This window comes from Lethenteron reissneri, chromosome 52 (assembly GCF_015708825.2).
Source record: "Lethenteron reissneri isolate LAM-NWPU_2019-01 chromosome 52, ASM1570882v1, whole genome shotgun sequence".
NCBI classification, from domain to species: Eukaryota; Metazoa; Chordata; class Hyperoartia; order Petromyzontiformes; family Petromyzontidae; genus Lethenteron; species Lethenteron reissneri.
In genome coordinates, this window is record NC_083830.1 from 2,561,870 (window position 1) to 2,568,344 (window position 6,475).

Genomic DNA, 6,475 nt, shown 5'->3' on the forward strand with positions numbered 1-6,475 from the left:
CGTGCAGAATTTGTTTTTGTGTTTCGTTTGCTGTCCTTCCCCCGCACCTCCGATGTGCACGGTTGGCTACGTACGGTGCGAAAGAAGTTAAACATGCAGACATACATGTATATACCATGACCATTGGTTGTCCTGGGGGAATCCTTGTCACAGAAAGGTGGAATTTCCATGGCAGGCTTAAGACCATCGATGAGTTTAGGTGTGTACGTACGCAGTCAGTCCACTGCTGGAATGAACCCACCGACGGGCGCATAGAAGAGGAGTACAACAATATGCACATTGCTGCCAGGCCCTCTGTTGCCACCAGTCTCAAAACGCCGGATATGCATCCATCACTGCATGAGTGCATTGTAACGTTATATACACTGTACTGTAGTTTATATATGATGTTGTGTTAATACTATGCCATGATATTTAACATTGTGTTTTACGTACGTTTGTTTATTCACTTCTAGATGAAGGTCTGCCCCCCACCGAGTAGATAGGTCGGGTTGTTTGACCACACTTGTTTTTATAGCTTTATTTTCGTGATTTCGAAAACATGTGGTTAAGCCATGTTTCTTGCGGAAGTGCGGAGTTGGCCTGATAACTTTCATGTAAATTGTCTTATGGTTGTTATTGTTTGGCTTGCATCACACTGGGATTTTTGCACACAGCGTTGTAATACGGTGTTTTTTTTCTCTGGAAGATTTGCTGGTTTTTCCAGGATGTTTCTGTTGTGCGTCGTCGCTTTAAGATGTTCTCTGTTCATATTTTGTTTGTTGCGGTTGCACCCGACTCAAGAGCCGCATGGCTCACAGGGCTATACCTAATCAATGAAACTTGAAACTTCCCTGCTCGGGTCAATGCGAGTTGGCTCGAGTTTTTTTTGTCTGTCTCATTTGTTCATTTTTTGCGAGAAGGGATGAAGACGGCGGCCCGTGGTCGAGACTAACGACGGAATGGCAGCCAAAGGAGTGACGACTGCCAAACAAAAGTTACGTCCAACGTGGAGACGGAGCGCGTGTAAATCAATTCGTGATCCAAAGCGATCGAGCAGTGTTTTCTTCATGTGGGGTGCACGCCACCCCCTGGGGGTGCGAGATGGCCTTTTGGGGGGTGTGAGACATGGGGACAGATTTCTTTAGAAGATAAATAATCGAAATTACAAATTGGGCACCTAAGCACAACTACAGTGTACTTTGTTTCATCAAACCTTCGTATTTATTAACAATAATTAACAGTTGAGAATCAAAGGGGTGCAAGGCTGCAGTAAGGGTTAAGAACCACTGCTCGAGACGGACCGCTGTTACATCCATAACCGTGAGAGATGGCGACACCGTGGGGAATAGGAGGGGGCTGTGGGGGGGGGGCATTCATCTAGCAGTGGATGGATCATGGCTGATTATATTAACATATACATCGTTGAGATGTGTATTCGATGCGTGGGCGTAAGAATCGATTTTAATGAACGAATCAATGTATTCTTGCATACTAGAAAATACAGTGTGTATATAAATGCATTATAAAATACATCATATGTATACGTTTGGGTTGGTGAAAATCTGCATTATCGGTATGGTTATTGAATAAAATATGAACGATCATCGTTTAAAAGGTGAATTGTCACACCATTGTATAATGATGCTGAACTAATTATATGCAGATTTCACAATAATAATAATGTATAGCCCGGTATCAATCCGTTTTTGGATGCTGTCGAAAACCGCGCTCTGGACATATATACGAAAGTTGTTTGTATATTGAACTTCTGTCGCACCGATGTAGCCAACCATTAAAATCGGAGGCGAGGGAAATAAACCACTCTGAATATACTTCACCATTCTGGTCAGTGCAGGTTTGGGAGAAGGGGCACCACTAGGCCAGTTCACTCATCACTCGCCACTCATCTATTCCCCGGCCGGCAATCGACCCATAAATAGGGCCATGGGTGGCTCGGCTCACAGCGCAGTGCGCTAACCGCAGCGCCACCGCTCCACATACGGACAATATGATTGTCATCATCATCAGCCGTGATCAATCTAGTGCAGGATCAATGCCTCCCCAAAGCACCGTCATATCTCACGACTCTGTGACGTATCCCACCAAGCAACAGCACACCATGAGCTGATACGTCATCGTGCAGACCATACTTCACCACGCTGGTCGATCAGGGTCCATTTAGCGCAGGGACCAATTCAGATATCGCTCGCCGCTGATGTTCGCTGTGGCCGGGGAATATACATTCATCTTGCCGGGTTCGTGGCGCAGTTTTGGCAGATATGAAATGCACGTGTTTAAGTTTGACCGGGCGAATTAGAGCCTGCAAGGGGGGAGCGGTGGCGCAGCGGTTGGCACACTGCGCTACGAACCCCGGTGGTGACCTGAGTTCGACATCGAACTCAAGACGCCGCGTTCCATTACTCGGCTGCCACTCCGTCATTATTCACGATGATCGACCATCGCCATCGATCAGCGGTCCCTTGTAACTACAATAAACACGTGGCGTATTCACATGCGCACGTAGCCATGAATAATGCCGTCACGTAGACCAAACCTGCGGGCCCGCCTTGCCATTGATGTCCTTTTCGAGTCGCGATTGTGTAGTGAGCGCTCAGTTCGCGGTTCAAATTCACAACCGGCATAATTCTAATTCATCTGCGCGAGTCATCGGCAATGACGAATCAATTCATTAAGTAATGGGTTACTTATAAAACCTCTCGCCTCCTTTTGTGTAACATCACGCGCCCCATCTCGCATCGCCCACAATGGGATCATGCCCGTGGTGGAGTGAGCGATTGGAGGAGGAGGGGGGAGGTAGTGGCTCTGGTTGTTGTTGTTGGATCTTCGGGGAGGAGGGTGATGGTGGTGGTGGTTGTTGTGGGCAGAGAGGGGAGCGGTGATAGTTGTATGTATGTTGAACTTATTTCGCACCGTACGAAGCCAACCGCGCTAATCGGAGGTGTTGTATTGGTCGGAGAGAGTGTAGCGGTGAGTGGTGATGACGGTGGCGGCTGTGGTTGTAATTGCGGGGGAGGGGTTTACGGTGATCGTGGAAGAGTGAATGGGGTTGGTGGTGGTTGTATCAGTGGGGTAGAGAGTGAGGGAGAGAGGCGAGTGGTGGTAGTGGTGGCTGCTTGAGTGGCAACGAGGGGAGGAGTCGGCGTAGTTGTGGTGGTTGTTGTGATGTTTGTGATGGGCGCTTGTTAAATCTGGTTCGTTCCGGCTTCGAGTCTCCTAAACTGTCCCGACCCAAGTAATTGTGTGACCGTGCTGCAGAGGGGTTAAGGGGATAATGGGGGGGGCGATGTTACGAATTCGTGGATACCAACACAGACACAGAGAGAGTGTGCCTCTCATTATTGTTATCACAACTCTTTATTATTTTTAAAATCTATGTTTACATTGTTTTAGATGCACGCTGTCAGTGAGCACATATTGTCCAGGTGGGGTAGGAGCGGTGGCGCTGTGGTTAGCGCGCTGCACACTATGAACCCGTGGGACCCGATTTAGACCACCGGCCGTGGCTTAACGTCAGTCGCGTCGTGACCAACACGCACCATTGACCAGCGTGGTGAAGTATGGTCAAACAACACCCGCGGTCGAAATAGCGTGGGAAGGAATGACAAAGGTGCTGTACTGTACGTGGATTGTCCGTGTGTCTTACGGTATGAACAAGCACGCCTGACCGCCTTTGTCTCCCCATTCGCTGATTATGTTCTTGCTGGCATCAGGAGCCATCCATAAATGACATCACGCGATTTTGGACGATTTTTGACCCCACCTCCCCCCCCCCCATTCGTCACACGGCGTCACAAAAAGTCAGACCCCCCCCCCTCAAATATGACGTCACAAAGCTCTGCCCCCCCCCCCCAAAAAAAATCAAACTTGCTTCAAATCGCTTTAAACTATTGTCATTGTAGTGCGTATTTAATGTGGCGCTGCACTCTGATGTTGTTAGATAAAACATTTCGTTAAGTCACGTAGGTAAAAATATATTAAATACGTTGAAATGAAAACAAATAAAAAAATTAAATTTAATTACATTTATTTTATATTTTTTACCTACGTGACTTAACCGAAAAAAACAAAGAGTATGGATCCTTGCAGTCACGAAAACTTCAAATCTAGAAGAGAAAACATTTATTAAAAAGTCTATTTAATTAAGTAGAACGTGTTGTCTATATTTATTTAAAGTTGCGCATTTTGATGTACGTCATATTTCTCAACCCTCCCCCCCTCGTCACACATCGTCACAAATGTCTGACCCCCCCCCCCAGGTGCGTGACGCCATTTATGGACGGCCCCTCACTGCACCGGGTAGAATTCGTTTTAGGCCGAGTCGATTTAGGTGAAGCCCAGACCAGGTTCAGATTATTCTGCTCTTCATGATGATGATGTTGGTGATGTTGGTGATGGCTAACATGCCTTCTGCTGGTACTCAACACTGCATCACAAATCCACAGACTTAGAGGCCGTCCATAAAGGACGTCACGCACCTAGGGGGGGGGGGGGGGTCAGACATTTGTGACGATGTGTGACGAGGGGGTTGAGAAATGTGACGTCACATCAATATACGCAATTTTAAATAAATACTAGCTGTACTACCCGGCTTCGCCCGGGACTTGTATCCACCACGCCCGGCCGCCTTTGTCTCCCCAGTGGCGATGTTAATACGCCACACCAGTTACTCGTTTTGAGGCTGAGTCCCTCCCTCACCACTCTCCCTCCCTCAGCACTCTCCCTCCCTCACCACTCTCCCTCCCTCACCGCTCTCCCTCCCTCACCACTCTCCCTCCCTCACCACTCTCCCTCCCTCAGCACTCTCCCTCCCTCACCACTCTCCCTCCCTCACCACTCTCCCTCCCTCAGCACTCTCCCTCCCTCACCACTCTCCCTCCCTCACCACTCTCCCTCCCTCACCACTCTCCCTCCCTCAGCCACTCTCCCTCCCTCACCACTCTCCTCCTCGCCACTCTCCCATCCTCACCACTCTCCCTCCCTCAACCACTCTCCCTCCCTCACACTCTCCCTCCCTCACCACTCCCCTCCCTCACCACTCTCCCTCCCTCACCACTAGCTCCATCCCTCACCATCTCCCTCCCTCACCACTCTCCCTCCCTCAGCACTCATCCCTCCCTCACCACTCTCCTCCCTCCCCACTCTCCCTCCTCCTCACTATCTCTCCTCACCACTCTCCCTCCCTCACCACTCTCTCTCCTCACCACTCTCCCTCCCTCACCACTCTCCTCCCTCACCACTCTCCCTCCCTCAGCACTCTCCCTCCCTCACCACTCTCCCTCCCTCAGACCACCTCCCTCCCTCACCATCTCCCTCCCTCACCACTCCTCCCTCACCTCCCCTCACTCCTCCCTCCCTCACCACTCTCCTACCTCCCTCAGCCACTCTCCCACTCCCTCGCACCACGCTCCCTCCCTCACCACTCTCCCTCCCTCACCACTCTCCTCCCTCTCCCTCCCTCACCACTCTCCCTCCCTCACAACTCTCCCTCCCTCACCACTCTCCCTCCCTCACCACTCTCCCTCCCTCACCACTCTCCCTCCCTCACCACTCTCGCCTCCCTCACCACTCTCCCCCCCTCACCACTCTCCCTCCCTCACCACTCCCTCACCTCCCAACCACCTCTCCTCCCCCTCACCACTCTCCCTCCCTCACCACTCTCCCTCCCTCACCACTCTCCCTCCCTCACCACTCTCCCTCCCTCACACTCATCTCTCCCTCCCTCACCACTCTCCCTCCCTCATCACATCTCTCCTCCCTACAAGCACGTCATCTCGCCCCCTCACCACTCTCCTCCCTCACCACTCTCCCTCCCTCAGCACTCTCCCTCCCTCACCACTCTCCCTCCCTCACCACTCTCTCTCCCTCACCACTCTCCCTCCCTCACCACTCTCCCTCCCTCACCACTGCTCCCTCCCTCACCACTCTCCCTCCCTCAGCACTCTCCTCTCCCTCACCACTCTCACCTCCCTCACCACTCTCCCTCCTCACCATCTCTCCCTCACCACTCTCCCTCCCTCAGCACTCTCCCTCCCTCAGCACTCTCCCTCCCTCACCACTCTCTCTCCCTCACCACTCTCCCTCCCTCACCACTCTCCCTCCCTCACCACTCTCTCTCCCTCACCACTCTCCCTCCCTCAGCACTCTCCCTCCCTCAGCACTCTCCCTCCCTCACCACTCTCCCTCCCTCACCACTCTCCCTCCCTCACCACTCTCCCTCCCTCACCACTCTCCCTCCCGCACCACTCTCTCTCCCTCACCACTCTCCCTCCCTCAGCACTCTCTCCTCCCTCACCACTCTCCCTCCCTCACCACTCTCCCTCCCTCACCACTCTCTCTCCCTCACCACTCTCCCTCCCTCAGCACTCTCCCTCCCTCAGCACTCTCCCTCCCTCACCACTCTCCCTCCCTCACCACTCTCCCTCCCTCACCACTCTCCCTCCCTCACCACTCTCCCTCCCTCACCACTCTCTCT